The following is a 21,798-nucleotide window of genomic DNA, read 5'->3' as shown; positions in this document are numbered from 1 at the left end:
TGCAAACTTTTATTATTAATGTGCTTATCTAAGGAGTAATTAATCCCACAAATGTCTTAAAACATTGGCTGCATATTGATTATCATTCAATGCACAGTATATTAAGTTACCTTGTTTTGTGTATTACTAAGACTCGGGTTTGGTAGCTTTTTGCTGTTGATTACTAAGAGACAAAAGATGCCTAATGTTCAAAAGCTATTACATAGAAATAAAGAAGCACATTTTAAAGTGCTTATTAGATACTAACAAGCTTTGAGGTCATAAATGACAGGAGTCAGAAGGCTAAGCACAGGCTCAGGCTGTGCTGTAGATTTGTATGATCTTGGGGTCTCTCATTTAGGATTGGTTGAGGTCTCATCCTGGAAATACTTTCATCATTTATTCAGTGCCCTAAGCAGATCTTTTTTTTTTTTTTTTTTTTTTATTGCAGTGAGGTACAGCTAAATTTTCTGAGTGATTTTTTAAACTCACTATAGATTAACTAATATTTTTTTACCTACTTAAAAATTTGGTGAGCAATCCAACCACAAAACCTTCAACCCAAAATGTGTCCTGCCTATAAGAAGTGTAGGGACAAAAATGGAGCAGAGTCTGAAGGAATGGCCAACCAATGACTAGTCCAACTTGAGAACCATCCCAGGGGCAAGAACCAAAACCTGACAATATTAATGATACTTTGTTATGCTTGCAGATAGGAGCCTTGCATAACTGCCTTCTGAGAGGCTCCACCCAGAAGCTGACCAAAACAGATACAGAAACCCTCAGCCAAACATTAGGCAGAGCTTGGCAAGTCTTGTGGAAGAGTTGGGGGAAGGATTAAGGGACCTGGAAGGGATAGGGACTCCACAAGTAGATCAACAGAATCAACTAACCTGGACACTTGGGACCTTCCAGAGACTGAGCCACCAACCAAAGAACATAGATGGGCAGACCTAGGCCTCCTGCACATATATAGCAGACATGCATCTTGTTCTTCATACAGGTCCCCCAACAGCTGGATTGGAGTTGCCTTGACTCTGTTGCCTGCCTGTGGATCTGATTCCCCTAACTGGGCCACCTAGTCTGGCCTCAGTGGGAGAGGATGTGCCTAGTACTGCAGGTTGGTACCCAGGGGTTTCTCCCACTTCTCAGAGGAGAAGAGGATGGGGAAGAGGCTCTGTGAGGGGGCACTAGAAAAGGGAAGGCTGTGATCAGAGTATAAATTGAATAAATAAATTAATGGAAAAATGGTAGGCATAACAATAAAAAATTCTTATCAGTTTGTTGAACATTATTCTTATATACTTTTCCTTATCATTATACAACTAGAACATTCATATATTATTTGGTTGTTTTTATCTGGTAGATTATTAGATTAATTAACTTCAAGTTTTTTAAAAAGTTATATTATTTTTTTAATTATGCATGTACATGTATACTGAAGTATGTGAGTATATATATATATATATATATATATATATATATATATGAACATAGCACCTATGAGGCTCAGAGTAGGGTGTCAACCCTTAAAGTTGGAGTTGTTGGTTATTCTAAATGGCCAGCCATGGGTGCTTGGAACCAAACTTGGATCCTCTACAGAGTAGCCAGTATTGGATCATAACCACTGAGGTATCTCTCTATTCTTATTTGAAGGTTTTTTGTTTTGTTTTTTCATGAGTTTTTTTTACATTTTATTTTTGCACTTCAGACTGTAGCTTTTGGCTTCTTTTTAAAACGTTCTTGATGGTATTTGAAATTTTGTCTTGTCATATTTGTCAACGTAATTTTTATAATACTAAATTTCATTGCTTTTGACTGACTTTCCGCAACTCTGATAAAGCTATTTGAAGTTTTTGTTGTATCAATGTTTCTTTGGCTTTGAGTGTCTATCCTAGGATATGCTGAATGTTCTTCGTCTGATATGCTGAACTTACATTGCTGATTATTTGAGTTGGTTTTATCAAGCTAATAACAAAAGGTTGGTAAGTGGTTGAGAGTGTAGCATATAATTAAATAAGGGAATGTAAATTATAAACATATCCAGAGACACTCTTGCAAAAGCACATGATACCTTTTCTTGAGCTACTTTTTTTTTTTTTTTATCTTACCCTTCAAGATGTAATAACTTCTGGCTGGTTTGCTTCTCTGATATACTGACATTCTTTACAATGTCAGAGAATGTTATGGTTAAGAGTATATTTTAAATATGACCTTAGATTAGACATATGCAATATTTGTATTATTAATGTGTTAGTTTTCTCAAAGACAAAAATCCAAAGTGGTTGTGAGTAAAGCATATAAGTATGTATAGATGTTTAGGCAGATATAAAATGTTTTCTATAACTTGGTATATTTACCAGTAATATCTGGAAGCAGACTGCAGTGTTTCTGATTAGAAAGTGGCTCTGAAGAACTCAATGAACTCAGCTGCACAATGGCAGATATTTGAAGTAAGACTCATGAGTTAGCTACTGTGTGGAACCAGAACCATAGTTGTTAGATTTTAAGATAATCTCTTCTTGTGAGATTTAAATTTGGCTACGGTCTTGCCAAGTTTGAAATTTAAGTCTGAGCATCTACCAGCAGGAAGGATTTCCTATTACAAGAAAGTATAGAGTTAGTTGAAGGGTAACGTTCTTTGTGGATGAGCAGTGGCTTCAGGAAGTAGGTCGTCTTGCCCACAAGAATTGTGAGGGCTCCAGGGACCACAGTTGGTTGAGGGAGCCAACTTGGAAGTGAGTGCTTATTTGCTGATGAGTATATAGCTTCTCCACATCATAAGAGAGATAATAGAGGAAGTCCTTTTTTTTTTAATGGTAAAGCAAAATGATAGCTTAGATGAGTACCTGTTTTAGAAAAAGTGTTTGACATAAGTCATTAGGTGCTAACATAACAGGTGCACAGAAACCTGGAGTCTGTGCTTGAAATCACTACTGTTCAGGCTTATACAGTATGGTTCTCCCTGTTCACTCCTCCCTCTACTTCAATTTCCTCTCCTTATCTTCTCTTCACCTCTCCTCCCATCCTTTCTTCTCCCCTTTTCTCCTCCCTAGATCTTACGGTCTCATGCATGCCAGGCAGGCTAAAACTCACTACACTGCCCACGATGATCTTGAGCTTTGATCCTCTTGCCCCTGCCTCATGACTTCTAGATTACAGTGCTCACCACAATGGGTGTTTTCTAAGTCTAATTATAATGTGAAGATTCTTAATTTATGCTATCCCCTTCTGCCCTGCCTGACATCCTGTAGGGTAAAAAAAAAAATCACATCCTATTAAATATTCTAGAAGAATTCAGAAGGTATGGAGGAACATAGGATCTATATCTTTATATTCCCCCCTCAGATGAATCAAGATACAAAACCCATATGAGTTAATATCTTTGATTTGTACTTTGACCAATGCAAAATTAGAACACTTGGATTACTCCTCACATGGTTTACACACTATGTGAACACACTGCATACTGCAAAGAGTAGATAAAAAGCACTGTTTTCTATACAAAATGAAAAGACATGCAAACATAGCCCCACCACATCATGTCCCTCCATGTGCATTAAGCAGAATTTGTCTGGGAAGTAGATGGATGCTCGTTGCCACATTAATCTCATTGTTTTGTCAGTTGACTTCCTGACACCCATCTTTACAATGGTGTTTGTGGATTAAGGCATCCATTCTTGTTCTTACTTTAATGAAGGAAGCACTGATACCCTGTTTCTAGTTATAAAGAATGACAAAGCTGTGCAGAGCCAGTGTATCTATTTTTCTTGGTGACAAGGCATGATTTATAACAGCATGCCATGCTGAGCATATGCCCTATCTAACAAGGAGCCGTGTTACTGCTGAAGTGTGCCATCCTAGATCAAATGCCAAGCAAAGTTTCAAAAATCTTAATTCAATTCTATAGGGTGATGTTTTATTTTTCAGTTCTGTGTTAGCCCATTGTGTCTGCCACAGGATAAAGGGTCTTAAATCCTGTTTGGAATTTAGAGTTGAAATTTATTGTTTGAAATATATTTTATGATATAAATCCTGCTTTGTAAATCCCACTTTTCTTTCTTGCTCTCTTTTTCACTCTCTCTTGCTAACATGGTCTAGATACTTTGAGTAATTTGTTTGTTTGCTTGTTTCGATTGCAGTTACACTTGCAGAGAGGCCATAGACAGTGTTTTGAATATACAGTCTTACTTTTAATGACAAATTGGGCAGGGATAATTAAAACAACAGCCAAAATGACCCAAGAAACAAAGGAGAAGAAGTAACCTATTGTATTCAGATAACATGTAGATTCTAACAGTTCTCAACACTCATTCCATGCCCAGTCCTTTAAGTAGACATAACTTTCATTGAATTTTAAATGATGTTATAGAAGATCTTTTTAATTCATAAAATTAGAAATGTGTACTGAGAGAGAATTCCAGGGCCCTGCTTACAGCTTTAGTTGCCATGAGGTTACTTTTTTTTTTTCTCATTTTAAAGTGACATGAATGGCTTTGTCACATTGAATGCTCACCAGATAAATTAATGGTTTCAGAATTACTACATTAGCACGTGCTCTCTTACCTGGCAGTTCTCAACACACCGATGCAGACAGCAGAGAAGCTTCTGTTCTGCAAAATGTCTCCTCTAATCTCACACTGTGTGTTCATGGTGTGGGCGCTAGTCAATGTGGACAACAGGAGCCCACCTCCGAGAGTAAATGACAGTGGGCGTTACAGTATTCTTCTGCAATAGCAACATTTGTGTCGGGAGACAATGCAGTTCAGAAGGAGAAACATACTAATTGGGATATTGCTGTTTGGATATGTGTAGCTCTTAGGCAATGCCCTCCTAATTCTCCACCTTACATGATCTCAGGATCCAGTGGAAGACTGAGAATTTTTCACCCATTGACAGGAATCCATTAATAAAACAACAATCTTTTGTGTGCAGTAATCTTTAATCTTATTTTGTCACACACTCCTCAGTTGCATCTTCAGTCATTTTACAGTATAATTTATGGCATTGAAACAACTCGGGCCCTGGAAAAGGTCAGTCTGTCAAGGTTTAGTTGTCTTTGAAGAAAAGTAATAGAGCATTATTTATGAACCAAAGAACACACTTCACTCCTTTAATCAATCAGAAAGATGCTTGTATTATTGCATCTTTTGCCACTACATCCCCTGTCCCCATCCAGAAGAAAGCCCAAGCAAAAGATATGCCAATCTTGCTTTCTCTTTCATGTTACAAAAGGCTTGTTACCTTTTATGCTTCTTCTGCTTTTGTGTTCATAGCACTATGGAAAAAACAGGTCTGATGATGTCTGATACCTGGGAACAATTTGTCAGTTATGAGCAAGGGGTTGATACTTCTTACAGATCATCGACCGTCTGGACAGATTAGGCAACCCCATCCAATGAGCTCATCCCTAGGAATCCACCTGACACGACAGAAGAGGGTCTCCAATTAAAAACCTGGGGAATAAAGACAGAGTTGAAAAGGTTTGAAACTGTCTTCAAGAGCAATCAGCAAAACAAAAGCAATTACTGTGTTTTGTAGAGAAAATCTTAAAACATAACCGCAGTTGGTCTCCATATGCTTCTACAAACCACTAGAAGCACAAATTAGAACATGCTGTGGGAGAAATGAATTGGTAGTTCACTAGAGAAAACACTTACAGCTTGAATGAATGCCCCCAATAAGGCTTTAATTTAGGTAAGAAAAGATGTTGGATGTGAATTGAATAACAATAGTTACTAATGCAATCTTATCAAAGTTTAAAAATCATATAAAGCATTTTTAATTACAAATGCTTAAATATGAACCCTTATATTTTTGAGAATTTATTTTAGGATGTATTATATGATTTTAGAAATATATAAGTATATGCTTTAAAAATTAACTGAGAAAGATTCAGTGAAAATCTCCATGGAAAAATAAGGCAGAGATATGGAAAATCACCTATGATTGAAACACTGAGCTTGAACATTACATGAACCAAAAACATCAACCAAAAGCATAGCCAGCATGGTGATTTCCAATTCTAAAATTATTCATGTATGTATTTAAATGAATCATGAAGATTCTAAGGTCATTCATATTCAGTGAAGACTGCAATTTAGTCAAGATTAAAAAATACTTTTCCATTTCTCCAAACTGAGTAGCAATCCCGTGAGGAAGCTCAGTTTTAAGTGTTGAAACTATTTTGTAGTAATCAGAAAAAAATACACTCTTAGTTGCTTTTGAACTCTAGAATAGGGTAATAAAAAGAACCTTTTTCAAGGTTCTAGAAAATTAGGGACTGGGGTGTTTGTTAACACTAATGGAGTTCATTTAAAATGCATCTTGATGAACTCTTGACTAGTTTAGTAAAGGAGAGCTTGAAACTCATTCCATGGAATCTACCTCACTGCCATACTGTACATTCTTTTAGATTCCCAGTGAAATACTCACAAAGCTTTGAAGACCTAGAATTCTGGTATAGGAAAACCTGAGAAGTCACAATGCCAAAGTGTGAGCTTTACTCTTTCCAGAGAGAAGGGAGCTGTGGGATAAACAAATATCTGTAGATGAAGGTCTGAGTCCACCACTAAAATAAACTGCCTTGCTCACTGGAAAGAATCTGGAGAAACAGTACTATCTTTGCTAGTATACAACAAACACCTTGCCTGAGAAAGACAGAGAGCACTGTCCATGGCTTTTTCATCCACACATCAACTTCAGCAGCTTGAATGTGGTTGTTCCTATTTATTTCTGTTCTGGACACCAATGTTAAGATCCTTGGCTCTTCATTCCACCCCCACCCCACCCTGGACATTTGAGTGCAGTTGCTCCAGTCTGCTTCTCTTTCCCATCACCCAGTGTTAAGATTTTGATTTCTGCTGACCAGTTATGGATGTTGTGATTCTCACAATACAATAGCAGGGGAAATTCTTGATTGATAGTCATTTTATATGTTAAACGTTAGGGGACTACAAGAAGTACCGTAGCTTGTAACTATAACCCTGGCAAGTGGGAGACTGAAGTGTGTGTGTGGGGGGGTTGCCACAAGCTTAATGACACCATGAGGTATATAGTAAGTTCCAGACCAGTCTGAACTGCCATGTGGAGCCATGTGTCATAAATAAGCAACCACACTGAAACAAGTGTTATAAGGGAAAGAGAATAGGACAGGAGGAAGAAAGTCAGAGTATTCAAAACTAACTCTCTCTTTCTCTCTCTCTCTCTGTGTAGATATAGATATAGATATAGATATAGATATAGATATAGATATAGATATAGATATAGATATAGATATAGATATAGATATAGGATAGAAAATGTCATTGAGTGCTGTCAGCTTTGAGAGTCAGGGAACCATGGCAGAGAGTAGGAGAGGCTAATACTTCAACAAATAACTCTGATTTTCTAGTTAAGGTCAGAGCTCAAAACTGAATCAAATGGCAGTTTTACAGTTTATTTAACTGCCAAGGTTTAGTTTACCCAGAACAAAACTTGAGATTGAAATAGCAACTTCCCTAGAGAACTGATGGGACCATTAATGAAATAAGCCATGTAAGCTCTGTGTCTCTGGCCAGGACACAGGGAGTATATTTATGTGTATGCTGCATAGCAATTTCCTAAAAAGCTCATTAAGTCCTAGAATGTTCTAAAGGATGCTTGTTGTGACTCAGGAAATTGTAGAAAAGATTCATTAAGTCTCAAGAAGTAAATAACTTATGAGTTTCAGGAAGTCTCTGAAGCCGATAAGATGTGCAAACCCACTCCCTCATCAAGATTACATAAGCAGAGAGGTTTGCTGAGAACTCTGAGATCAGCATAGCTTTCTAGAAGTAGCAGAGACCAACCAAATTGCCTGGAAGAGAAAACAGCCTAGAACATTCTCTTCAATTTGTTAAGCTTCCTGCAAGCCACATCGTGAGCCCTAGGCTCCAAGTTTCTTGAGCTATCACCAATAAGAAGGTAGGCTTTGATAAGTGCAGCTTTCTTTGAGTCATTTCTCTTGTAAGTAACTCCTCACCCAAATCATGTAAGTCACCCCAACAAAACCCACTTGTTCTCCAAATTAGACTTTGGGAGATATCCTTATTTTGACCTGTCATCTGTTCCTTACATGGGACATGTGAATATTTGTTCAAGTCTCTTCAGGCATAGTGTCACAAAATATTGCATTATTTTCAACAGAAAATAATTGGCCAAGGAAAAACAGCTTCAAAATAATTAGATATAAGAAAATTGTAACTGACAGTAAGTGGCTTTTGTACTTGGGAAGGAGACTCCTGTGTTCCTCAGACTGGCAAGAGTCTTATCAATTCACAAGCCATCTACCTGGAACATGTTGAGCCGTGGTCATTGTGCCATTTGCTGACTGGATACCCCTGATTCCAGTACCCTCTGCATCACTCCTCTCTAGAGCCCCCACCTGGAGACTAAGAGAAGTTGTAATGCACATCAAGTTCCTCTTTCTTGGGAACTGCCAAGCTTGTCTCTAGCTGCATATGTATCAGAAGATGGCCTAGTTGGCCATCAGTGGAAAGAGAGGCCCATTGTTCTTACAAACTTTATATGCCTCATTACAGGGGAACACCAGGGCCAAGAAGTGGGAGTGGGTGGGTAGGGGAGTGTGGGGGGGATGGGGGACTTTTGGGATAGCATTGGAAATGTAAATGAAATAAATACCTAATTAAAAAAATAATAATAAAAAAAGAAGATTCTGTTCCATACTTGAGGCCGCCTTGCAGGAAGCCTTTCCTTCTATGGTCCCAATTTCTACTCTAAATGCTTGTAAGTTTCCACTGAGCATATACAACAGGACTTTTCATCGTTTGAGTTATGATTTTTTATGTCAATAGAACAAACATTTAACAGAAACTATACTTGTAGTTTTAAGTTTATATAATGATATATATATATATATACTATCTTAGAAACATCTAATTTATAAATTATAACTTGCTCTCAATTACTTTAGTTGTAAAGATATTATGAATAGTGACAAATTGTAATCTGAGATGTCAAATTACATGAGTAATGGGCAATTTAAAAATTATGACATATAAAAATAAATATGCAAAAATGTTGAACTATGTACAAAATTACTTAAATGAATGCAAGGAGTAAAGAGAATATAGTATTTTTATTCATCAAACTTGTAAGACTTAAAGTCAGATAATGCATGCTGATGTATACAATAAAAGCAGTGGTCATAGACATAGCTCATACCAAAACAATGAACCCAGAATAGTTTCAGAATATTTTTCAACAGGTTTCAAAGCCTAAGAACTTTATGATGTTTACCCAGTAACTCTACCTTAATTGAAGCTGTAGACAAATGATGATGGGGAATGTTGATTATAGAATAACTACATATAATTTATATATTTTTTAAGGATAAAAACTATTTATCTACAAGAAAAAGATAAGAGAAATGTGGTACACACATAAAAAACGGTGACTCATAGTAATATGGAGTAAAATAGAGAACTGTTTGGACTGGAGAGAAAATGCCATGATTCTAGAATAAGGGGAAATACTTTTGTTTTTGTGTCATTTTAATGAAACAGACATCCCAAACACTAGGTCTTTTGGGTAGACATGAGTCCTAAGCAAGGCAAAGCCAGAATATATGTAGTCCAGGCTTAGAAGTAAGTAATATTGGTTAGTCACTGGAAGTGTGAACTTGGCCTCCATGCCTTCTGGAAACTGCATTCATGGACAAGTACATTTTAGGAATTCAGTGGAGTCAAAGTTTGGTCATATCTTGAATGCTAAACTGTTCCCACAATAATCTAGATATCAAGAGATTGATAGTTGTGAATTCAAATTCTGGTTTTAAAACGTAATGACATTCTTAGCAGAAGTATTACATCATTAGATATCAGCTTCTTCAGCTGTATAATGTGGGTATATGTGTGTTATGCATGTGTGTATTATATATGGTATCTAAAAGTAGAAACCATTCATTAATGGTATGTGAACAGCACATATACATTTGTATATGTGTACATATGCAAAGAACTCTTGACTGAGCCCTATACCGACTCCCTTGAGTGTCTTCTTAGCTAGGTGCCAATATTAGCTGATAAAGACAAGAATAACTCTAGCAGTTCCTACATTTGTTCCACCCAGTTCTCAAAGCTGGCACACCTGTTCCCCACATCTGCAGGAGAACAGTAGCCTACTACAGACAAGGGCAGTGAGCAGAGCTTATGGCATTTTCATAGACACAGCTGCTGGGTTGCTTTTGTAGTTTTTCTACTTTGCCACCTCTACTGTGCTCCCTTTCTCCCTTCTGCACTTTCCCTTGCAACACAGATACAAATCTATTAATCTTGAATGGACTTTCAGAAGGGGCTCATAGTTTCCTCTTAAAAAGAGACTCACGGGCTGGTGAGATGGCTCAGTGGGTAAGAGCACCCGACTGCTCTTCCGAAGGTCCAGAGTTCAAATCCCAGCAACCACATGGTGGCTCACAACCATCCGTAACGAGATCTGGCGCCCTCTTCTGGAGTGTCTGAAGACAGCTACAGTGTACTTACATATAATAAATAAATAAATCTTTTTTTTTAAAAAAAAAGAGACTCACTTTATTTTCAAAAGTCAGTTTGGAGATGTAACTCAGGAAGTGCCCTGCGAAATGTAAAATCATTTTGCTCTTCCTTAGTTAGCGTCACAGCCACCTAAACTACTTGCCGGTATCCTTAATCACATAGTCAGCATTTATTAGATATTTGGCATAAAAATGTAACACAATAACCATTTAGTCATGTAGCAATTGATATTAGGTGCTTTTGAACCATAAGGCAGGTGACATGCAGAGTGAGTAAATGTTTAAGATATGTTTAGAGACAAAGCATGGATTTGAACTGAGTTGCCACAGCTTCCCATGTCTCTTCTAGTCTCAGGAGACACAGGGCTGCAGGCTGCCTTCATCCTTACTCCTGAAAAACATTACTATTGAGCATGAAGTTATGCCTTGCTGCATCCAAGCTCAGCTGTAGAAGCCCCTGTGCAAAGTCTGGTAAGGCCTTACTAAGCAATGAGAGCTGGCAGGGCAGCTGGACACTGCTTGCTGTCTCTGGCTTGGCAGAAAATCATTATTAAAGCACAGGCATTATTTATTATCCCAAGATGCTTGGACATTAATCATCACAGAGTGATTCATATCTCTCTTATAAGAAGGAGCCCCTTTACCATCTGAAACTTAAGAAAAGGAGAGGCCTATTTCATAGTTTCTACAGTTTTTAATGTTTGATTCAAAATTCATCCTACTTGATTTATGTCAGCTCTGTGAATTTCTAAAACTCTGTTTCTTTTATGATTGTACAACATAATATTCCAATACCTAATGGGTTGGGTACAATAGCCATTGAAATGATAAAGTACAGTTTCAAAAGAATGACATATATTTAAGTACCCTTTTCCTTCTCAACTAAAAGCAACTGGTTTAGAATAGAAAATAGAAAGATATTTTTAAAAATCCAAAAGCTAGAAAGATAGAGTGTTCTAGGGAACAATAATTAAAGCTAAGAAGATTATACTGCAGCCAAGAATGGTTATGTCACTTGTTTTCTCATTGAAATTGAAATAATGTTGCTCAAATTCTATTGAAAATATGATTGCTAATATCAGAGATGGCACAAACGAAGCTAAATATAATGAGAAAAGAAAATGGAATGACTTGCTCCAAGCCTGTGTAATTTGTTCAACTCAAAACTAATAAATTATCTAACAATGTATGGGAACTGATATTCTCATCATAAGTTGTGAGTGGATTGCCAGACAAGGTGCATTCTTTCCCTGGGAAATTATTCCTCATGATCAAACGGGTTAGTATTTATTTCAGAGTGTATTGTATATTTAAATGTTTCCAAACTGCTGTAAGTTTCTTTTGGTTTACAAGTCTCTACTTATTTTGGTCATAATTAATAGCCAACTGAAAGGCAAGATTTCACCATTTAAGTTTATCTCTTGGAGCTACTGTAAACTTCTGATCTGTCTTTGTTTGTTTATATGTAATGCCTGTGGATTTAGAAATTACATGATGTGGGTGACGTCACCTGCTAGGCAGGTGCTTTTTCTTACACTTACCTGTGTTTGTGGTCGGTGGGACATTGCTTTACTTGACCTAACAGTGCCTCAGCGTTGTTTTGTTTGGGTTTTTGTTCATTTGTTTGTTTTTCTTCCTTTTCTCAAGACAGGCTTACATGTATTCCAAATTAGTCTTGAACTCACGATGTGATTGAGAATGACCTTAAAATGCTGATCGTCCAGCCTCCACCTCCCGAGCGAGCGAGCGAGTGCTGGTATTAGTTAGATCTCTTTTCATTATTTCAGGTAAGCCCTCCTGCCTTGAAAGAGATCAGCCCAAATGAAGGACTCACTGATATTCACCCTTTTAGGGGCCCTCGAGCAAGAAGCCCAGAGGTATTTCTGTCTTATAGGTTTTGAATATGCAGTACACAAGGAAACATGATCTTTGATTAATGTGCTGTGGAATGTGACTTTCTGCATGTGAGGATGTCTTTACCATATGAATATGGATATGTTTTTTCAATATAGGCCTTGCTTTATTTGTTCCTTGCAACACTGCTGCAGGAGTGAGCAACGGTGCTGTCCCAAGTCTCTGCAGTGGAGAGCACCTTCCTCACTCTCCTGCCTTCTGTGTTTGCAATGAGTGTTGACTCACCAAGAGAGGCAAGCCCCTGCATCCAGTGATTGCGGACTGGGGATTCCCACTAGTCGGGAAGACAAGTTGTCTCCTTGCTCAGTCTCTACTATCATTATTTTCTGTTCATGTACCCAAAGCTGTCACCCCAATTCTGCTTTCAAATCATCCCTACACACTCACCTAAGAAATTCAGTTGGTAGTTTTTGCTACAGGCACATATCTTGACTAGTTTAAGCCTGTCTCACTGGGGACACTGGGAATGAAAGGGGACCTGGATTCTGGTGTTACTTTTAGACGTGACTTTTGCCTGCCACCATATATATGTATACACACACACACACACACATATATATATATATGTACATATATATATATATATATATAATTTGATTTTGAAGACACAGGAGTGGAACGCATGTCTAGTAAAAGACCTCTGAATCTTTTATACTTGTCATTTATCTCAGCATGTCCACTACAATCCTGTATGTGTATATGTATAATATATAAGTGTATAAAGCTTATATGTATTTACAGATGGTACCCAAATTAATACTATTCAACTTACGGATTCTTAACTTTATGATGGTACAAATGGATCCATATTCAGTGAAAGTACTTCAGCTTTTGAATTTTGAACTTTTTCTTAAGTTGATACTGTCCTGTGATGTCTGGTACAGTCAGTTGGAAGCTGTGTTTCTATCAGTCACATGAGACAACCAGCAAACTGCAGTGGCCTGGGATGCTAAGCTAGGCTACTTGGCAGGGTAGGTGCGGTAAATGCATTTTTGAATTACCCTACTCTCCACATTTTTGGGCTTGCTGGGCTGTAAACCCCAGTGGAAGTTGAGAAGCATCATATTGAGCACTTACTCATCGACACGGCTGTGCACTCACAGGCTATCTATTAATATTTAGAATCTGCCTACTGTACTGTGGCAAGGACAAAGATGGAAGATTTAAAGTTATTGTCTTTAATCAGACTATATTAAAAATCTTTCCTCTGTTGTCTGTTCCTTCTTTTGCTCTTATCACCATGCTGAACCTTCTTCGAGACATTTCTTTACCAGCTTTGCAAGCCAAGGCATTCTCCAGCATTTCTACTTAGGTTCCTTCTCGTGTTCCTTCCTTCCCCATAGTTCCTTCTCTGACTTCCTTGTGGATCTTGAATCAGCTTTCGAACTCTTTGCCTTCAAGTGCCCTGTTCTCATTTATCGGACATTTTTTTTTTCTCCCTAGCCTTTACTTCCCAGGTTCTCTCTCCTAGTTTCATAGTTTTTACTGCACCAAGTTACATGTTTCTGTCTCCAGCCCTGGCCTCTCTGTGCTCTAAGCTCATGTAAACAACTTTGTACAAGACATTTCCCATAAGATGTCTGCGCCTTTCTCACTTAAAATCTTTCTTATGCTAACTGACAACTCAACCTTTTCTGCTGTTCACACCACAAAACCTCGTGTTGCTACTTCTCCGCTTCCTGTCACAGCACATAGCCCCTCGTTTTCAAGTGTGTTGTACGGTGTGCAGGGGTCCAGATGCTTTACATTTGGGGAAACCCCTGAATGAATGACTTAGCCTGAGCTAGTCTTCCTCCCTTGTCTCTGTAGCACTTAAGCCATACAGACTCATTCTGTCTCTTTGAAATCCTCCAACTGTCTCACTCTGGGGAAACTCAGCACATGCAAGGTCTCAACATCCTTCTCCCTGGCTGATCTTCACTGCTTCTAGACTCCTGCTACTCTGGACTCCTTCCTGTTCTCGGCAGCCACAGTTAGGCCTGTTAGTTTTCTACAGAGGTTCCCTCTTGTCCAGTTCCCATGGAGCCCTTGGCCTCACCTTCTTCAGTTGTTGCTGCAATGTCCTTTCATAGTTTTGTGGCACCTAAAGCCAGTCCTTTTTCTTACTACAATTTTATAGCTTATTATTCTTTCCCTTATGTATTTAATCACCTCATATACAGTATTATTGCTTTATCTTTGTTCTTTATGTATTGGTTGTTTTCTGAACTAAAATTTAAACTCAAAGACAGTGTTTTTGTTTTGATTTTAGAAGATTTTTTGTTTGCTACCATTTTCAGCATTGGCTCCAAATTTCTTAGGTCCTAGACATTCCATCATTTTATTATAGCTCTCAAAAATATCAAATTATGGGTGACACGAGAGTGTTACAGGTAAGGACACTTACCATGCAAAGTTAATGAGTTGATTTTGATCCCTACAATGGAAGGTAAGAACTGATGGTCTAAATTTGTCCACTGATCTTTGCACAATTAACACAGCATATAAGTGTGTTCACATGCATGCTAAAAGATACCTACCTTTTCCCAATACTTGCAACATATTGGACTGGTAGTCTCATAGAGACTGGTTACATGCCTATCATATGAATCTTGTCTCATAGGGCGGGACCGGTTACATGCCTATCATATGAATCTTGTCGTATCTGGAAGGTTGTCAGGTAAATACTCCCATAAATGGAATTTGAATTTTACATAAACAATGAATATTGTTTAGCATAAATATGGCTGTTAAGTACTTGAAATATAATGATAATAATGAAAACAATGGTGATAATAATAATAGCAATGATAGCATTTTATCCACCTGAAACTAAAGTTTTACTAGCCAAGTTGTGTTTAATTCTTAAGTCTGACAATCTGCTATATGGTTTTTAGGAACTCTGTTTAATATGATATCAAAGTAAAAATTTCCCTGTAGACCTGCTCTTGGACTTTGGTTTCAAAATAATGTTATTTTGAATATTTATATATTAGAACACCTTGAGTCTATTAATCTAGTTAGTAGGAGATGAGGTTCCCAATTAGCACCCATGACCATTTCCTCTAAATAGGGTTTTAGAATCCCCCATCCCTTGGATAGACACATTTCATCTTGTGCCTATGGGATGCTAATAGCAGAGGGGCAGTGAATGAATGCTGCATTGAGTGCTGGGTGATTTTCCATTGAAAACACATAAAGAATAATAGCAGTGAATGAAAGCTAGCTGACTTTTAATTGTTGGGGCATCCTGACAGGTCCAAAATCCATCAATAATGACATGTACTTCCTTGCTGGACGAGGCTCTGTTGCTGCCCACCTCTGTGTAGTGTTTTGGGCTCCTGTCTGCAGCATAGCACTGGTATAACTGAGAGAAGAATGACTCTTCTGGAAATGTTTGCGATCTGACTTTGTCACCCTGAGTGCTTGACTCATAACGATCACTTTATTATGAGGTTTTCTGTCTTCCTCAATCCAGTTTTTCTCAAATTTCCCATTTGTCTTTTAGTTCTTCTGCTATGTCATTAAGTCAAGTTCTCAAGTCATATTTTTTTCCATCTCCATTCTCTCCAACAGTAACAGAAATGCTTCAAAATCGCCAATTCACATTGTCCTTCTTGAGTTTGCTTTGATCTGTAGTATGTGACCTTTACATTTGAATGTTACCCATTTTACATGTCAGCAGCGTGTCAAGGGTTGCTTTCAAATTTTAAATCAAATGAGATGGAGTTTTTCTTATGTGCCAAGCAAAAAATGAGCCCTTGCAACTAACCCAAAGAGGGAGGCGTCTTAATTAGTCACCATTTGCAGCCAACACACCAAGAACTGCAGTAACTACTGCTCACGAAGATCAGGGATAACTGGTAAACTCTCACAAGATGTCATTGATGGAACCAATATGTGGACTTCACCTCATTTCAGAGCCTGGACCCATTGTACCTAGTGTTTTATGTGTGTTATCTGTATCTCTCTTTCTTAAAATTTTATTTAATCTTTCTTTTTACACTCCAGATTTTAATCCCCTTCTAGTCCACCCTTTGACTGTTCCACATCCCATACCTCCTCCCCTCCTCCATCTCCACGAGGGTGTCCCCAACCCCATTGGTTGGGTGTAAATATCTGCATCTGACTCTTTCAGCTGCTTATTGGGTCTTCTGGAGGGTAGTCATGATAGGTGATTTTTGGTGAGCACTTCATAGCCTCAGTAGTAGTGTCAGGCCTTGGGGCCTCTCCTTGAGCTGGATATGACTTTGGGCCTGCATCTGGACCTCAAGTGACAGCACATGTTTGGTGAGGATGTGGAGAAAGAGGATCGCTCCTCCACTGCTGATGGGATTGCCAACTGATACAACCACTCTGGAAATTAATCTGAAGATTCCTCAGAAAAGAGGATAGATCTATCTGAAGAACTATCTATACCACTCTTGGGCACATACCCAAAAGATGCCCCACCATGCCCTAAGGTATGTGTTCCACTATGTTTATAGTGGCTTTTTTTTCTGTGATAGCCAGAAACTGGAAACAACCCAGATGTCCCTCAACAGAAGAATGGATTGAGAAAATGTGGTTCATTTACACAATGGAATACTACTCAGCTATTAAAAATGAGGGCATTCTGAGTTTTGCAGGCAAATGAACGGAACTAGAAAATATCATCCTGAGTGAGGTAACTCAGACCCAAAGGACATGCATGGTATATACTCACTAATAAGTAGATATTAGCCAAAAAAAAAAAGTGCAAAATAACCAGGATACTTGTTTAAGTGAGGATTCCTCAATCCCACTTAGGAGGAAGAAGAAATCAATCACAGGACGGGGAAGGTAGGGAGGGTCCTGGGTGAGAAAAGGAACAGGGAGGGGTACAGGGAGGGGAAGAGGGGAGCATGATTGGGTGGGGGAAAAGGACTGAAGCCCCGAGGGCCAACAGAAAGAATTGAAACAGGCAACCTCGGGAGGTAGAAGGTGAGGGGAACTTCCAGAATGCACCAGACCTGGGAAGTGAGACACTCTCAGGACTAAAAGGGAGGATACCAAGATGAAATTCCCTACAGTAGAGAGAGAGAGAGAGAGAGAGAGAGAGAGAGAGAGAGAGAGAGAGAGAACTTGTAGAGCTCACCTGTAGCAGAAAGACAGGGTGTCAAGTGAGGGATGGGGTTGCCATCCCACAGTCAAAAACTCTGACCCATAATTCTTTCTGTCTGACACAATGGCAGGGGCAAAAATGGAGAAAAGCCCGAGAAAAAGGAAGTCAAGTGGCAGGCCCAAAGTGGGATCTGTAGTTCTTCTTAAGATTAAAGCTGCTAGATTTATCATTCTTCTTTACAATCAAATTGTGGCTTACAGAGATAAAATAACGGATTGAAATTTACTAGTTTAGTCAGAAATTGAGTAGAGTTTGAACCAAGAAACATCATAAAAACAATGAAAAAAGGGAGACAGCCAATGACTGAGGTCCTCCCATTTCTAAGTATAACATATTGTATAAAGTGCTCTCATCTGTCTATCCACTTGGAACATGTCTGCCTTGCTGGGTGGGGAGGGCCATGCAGTGTAGGCAACTTTGAGACTGCCAGGTTTCCAGGACCCAGCTTCATTTAAAATCAAAACTCAAAAACACTTTCTTTTCTTCTTTAGAATGTCATTTGTTAATGTCGTGACAAAGCCAAAAGCATTTTCTCCAAGTTCTCTATCTAGGGAAAAGACAATGCTTTGCTAGGAAAATAAGACAAAGATCTTTCAGAACACTTGTGCTTGAGCTTCTTCACATCACCTCCATTACTAGTTCAGAGATGGAATCTGCTTTCTTGTGTCTTCCTACAAGGCTGACTATCATTGTCTTGTGACTAAAATCCTGAAAGTAGGAAAAATGTGGGTGTTTGTTTGTTTATTTGGTTTGGTCTGTGAATCATTATTTACTGATTTACTGTGTTAAACAACAGCAAAAGCAGCAACCATGAGTCGAATATAAATCATGTTCTAGTCCTAGAGGTGGCTCAGTGTGTAGAAGTGCTAGCAACACAGCCAGCTCCAGTGGAACATGCATCTATAATCTCTGCATGCCCTGATGTCAAGATAGGAGCCTGAGGCATGAGAATCTCTTGAAAATTGAGGGTCAGTTAACATGGGGGTGAGAAGTTGTCCTCTTACCTTCACATGACCACTGAGGCACACACACAGAAACCCCACACAGTCAAACAAAACCAAGCACGCGCACACACACACACACACACATCTATTCAAGAAGAAAAATGCCCAACAGAAGGAAGTACAAACCAGAGTGTGTCTGTCAATCTTGCAACGTGGAGCAGAGCTGATGAGGCCTCCCACCTCTCTTGCCACAGTTTCCATTATTCCATCCAGTATTTCTGTGTTTCCTTCATATAACCTCACACATTTCCTTGTGTGCTTATAGGGATACTTTTAAGATTGATTTGGATAAAAATGCAGACAGCCAATACTTGAAAAGTTTTCTGGGTTTGTGTGTGTGTGTACCATGTAGATGAGAGCACAGTCAAAGAGATCAAAGATAAAAGTGAAAGTGTGGACCTGACACAGGCACGAACTGTTTTTGAAAAACAGGGTTTAAGGCTAGGGGAAAAATGGTTTGTTGGTTTATGTCTTTCTCTATTCTTGCTACAATCATTGTCCCAGGAATGAATTCATATTCTGCATCATTTTCAGTTACCTTTATAGCCTTTCTTATAGGAATGAGGAATGAAAATTTTAATGCCTCATATATTCTATGAATTACTGTAGATGGCTAGACTGCAGTACTCTGATCTTTCCTATATTCTGTGGTTTGATTGGATCGTGATGTGAATGGAAAACAGCACAAAACAAATCAGTTTCTGAGAGAACGACTTTAACAAGAAAAGGGGAAAAGGTACCTCAGTCCACTTCAGAATATTACATATGTGCCAGGGAGAGTCCTGATCACAGCTCTGGTGTCCAACTCAAAATGATCTCAGTCTGTCTGATTGTTACACATTCTGACCTGAGAAGTCATTGCAAAAAAAGCAACGATCAAGCTTTGGAACAAATAACAATTTATTGTCATTTACATTTATGTTTCTGCCTCCTCCGAGGCCTAACCCAGCATTTTGCACATGGAAGGTGCATGGTGAGGGTGGAATGAGCAAATGAATGAGTGAATGAATGCATGAACTCCATGTTAATATGCTGAGATAAATGGGACTGCGCAGACGGAGTTTTCTATTTCTCTTCATGTTTCTCTAATGCAAATTAGCTCATAGTCAGTAAATAGAAGAATCGTGGTATTATAATGCAGAAATTGTGTTGGCTCACAAGCAATTTTCCCAGCATTTCAATGATTTGTGTCACCAAGTAATGTCAGTCAATCTCTGAGTTCACAAACACACCAGAATTTGGCATGCAGATTGTGAGCACCCAGTGGGGCAGCATCTACCCTAGTGTTTCCTCTGCTCCTTCTAGCCAAATGCTTGATTGGAAGGTCATACTATGTGCTTCCTCAGAGGAATAGGTCTTTTATCCCATTTACTTTATGTTTTCCCCCTTATTCAAGCTTTGACAAAAGTAAAATATTGTCTCTTACAATATTAGTATATATAAGAAATTAACTTTATTAGTTTATATTAGAAATTATTTTCCCAGACAGAATCTTATATGCTTCTGTTAACATCCTGGTTGCAAACTAAATGGATTTAGAAAAGATTTTCTCTATTTCATCTCTAATACTTCATTTTACTTCAATGTTTTGAAGATCATGACATTTTCCCTCCTCACAAGAATGCATACATTTTATGTTAGTGCAAAAATATACATTGGTTAGGAGAAATTAGAGTTGGGGAAATCAGTTACCCTATGTAGGGTGAAATGAGTAGATGTCTCTGCTTTTGTAAAGAGTACCTGTTTTTTAAAAATATTTAATTTGTTTTAAGTTGTGTGTGTGTGTGTGTGTGTGTGTGTGTGTGTGTGTGTGTACATTAGTGTTGGTGCCTATGGAAGTTCAGAAGAGGGGACTGGATCCCCTGCAGCTGAAATTACAGATGACTTTGAATGTGGAACCCTACCTTGGTCCTTTGCAGAAGCAGCAAGCCCTTTCAATCACTGGACGTTTCTCCAGAAGCTGCACCCTCTGTCCCCAGTAACAAAAATAAAATCTATGGATGATTTTGAAGATCATGTATTCTTACCCATGTGCTCTCACCTTTTAGAGGTGAGGAAATGTCACCAGGGATGTAAATGCTTCTTAGCATCTTCATTTGGTATTGATCCTGTGTCTCACACGTTCTTCACTTGTGGACACAGAGTCTCCTTCCAATACTATGCACATCAACTTATCTCATGGCTATGCCAGGTTTTTCTAATGGATAAAGTGAAGTATTTTTTCCTTGCCATTAGCTGTGTCCTAAAACCTGTGCTTCCTCTTTCACCTGGGCAGTCCCAGTGTGTCCCTGTTATTCTGGTTGCTAACTGTTACTAGTCTGTATTCTTGACAGTAATTTGTCTTCAAGGCAAATGATAGGCATTGCCAAGACCTCACAGGCAGCATATGTTCTTCCTTTCCCGTCTGCTCACTCAAATTCTAGCTATCTTTCAATGCTTCAATTCCAGTGGCTGACAGAACCCTTCCTCAGTTCCATAGCAAGTGGTTTCTTCTCAGATGTCGTCAGTCAGCCTTTCATGCCATATCATCTGGAACATTCCATAGTTTATTTCAGTGTTTCCTGAGGGGACCCTGCTTTGCTTTCTTCATAGTCTTTTCTAAGGTTTGAGTACCTTACAGTGAGGGATGTCAACAGGATCTCCCAGTATTGCAACAGCTCCTTACATCTTTATCTATTTCCAACTTATCTGTCTCCTAGAAAAACAACCGTCACATCCTCCAACACCACTTATACGCCATAGCTAAGATTTTGAGGGTTCACGGAGGTAAGAGGTGGTTTTGGTTTGCTTTTGTACCCTTTCTCTATTGATTATTACCACTAATTTGCTTGGCCATGTCCCCCATAGCTACTAGGACAATAAATGATATAAAAGAGTTATGATAGGTATCTGATATAATGTAGTATTTGTATTATAAATTGGAAGAAATGGAGAGAATGGAGATACTGAAGTTAAACTGAGAAGATGCCTAAACTTAGTAAGTCTGGCCCTCTCTCTCTATCCTTATATCTTCAGGACCAATGCAAGCAACAAAGTGTAAAAGGAGTCAAACAAGAGAATGAAGTATTCCCTCAAACTCCATATCATGCTGAGCTACAGAGTTAGGGACCACCAGGGACCCTCCTGTTGGTGACAATGGCCAGGCTTACAGTTGTTGCCTTTCTTCTTCTTCTTCTTCTTCTTCTTCTTCTTCTTCTTCTTCTTCTTCTTCTTCTTCTTCTTCTTCTTCTTCTTCTTCTTCTTCTTCT

Source organism: Mus caroli, chromosome 4, assembly GCF_900094665.2.
Source record: "Mus caroli chromosome 4, CAROLI_EIJ_v1.1, whole genome shotgun sequence".
In the NCBI taxonomy this organism is placed as follows: Eukaryota; Metazoa; Chordata; class Mammalia; order Rodentia; family Muridae; genus Mus; species Mus caroli.
The sequence above is the reverse complement of the archived record's forward strand: the minus strand, read 5'-3'. Positions refer to the sequence as shown.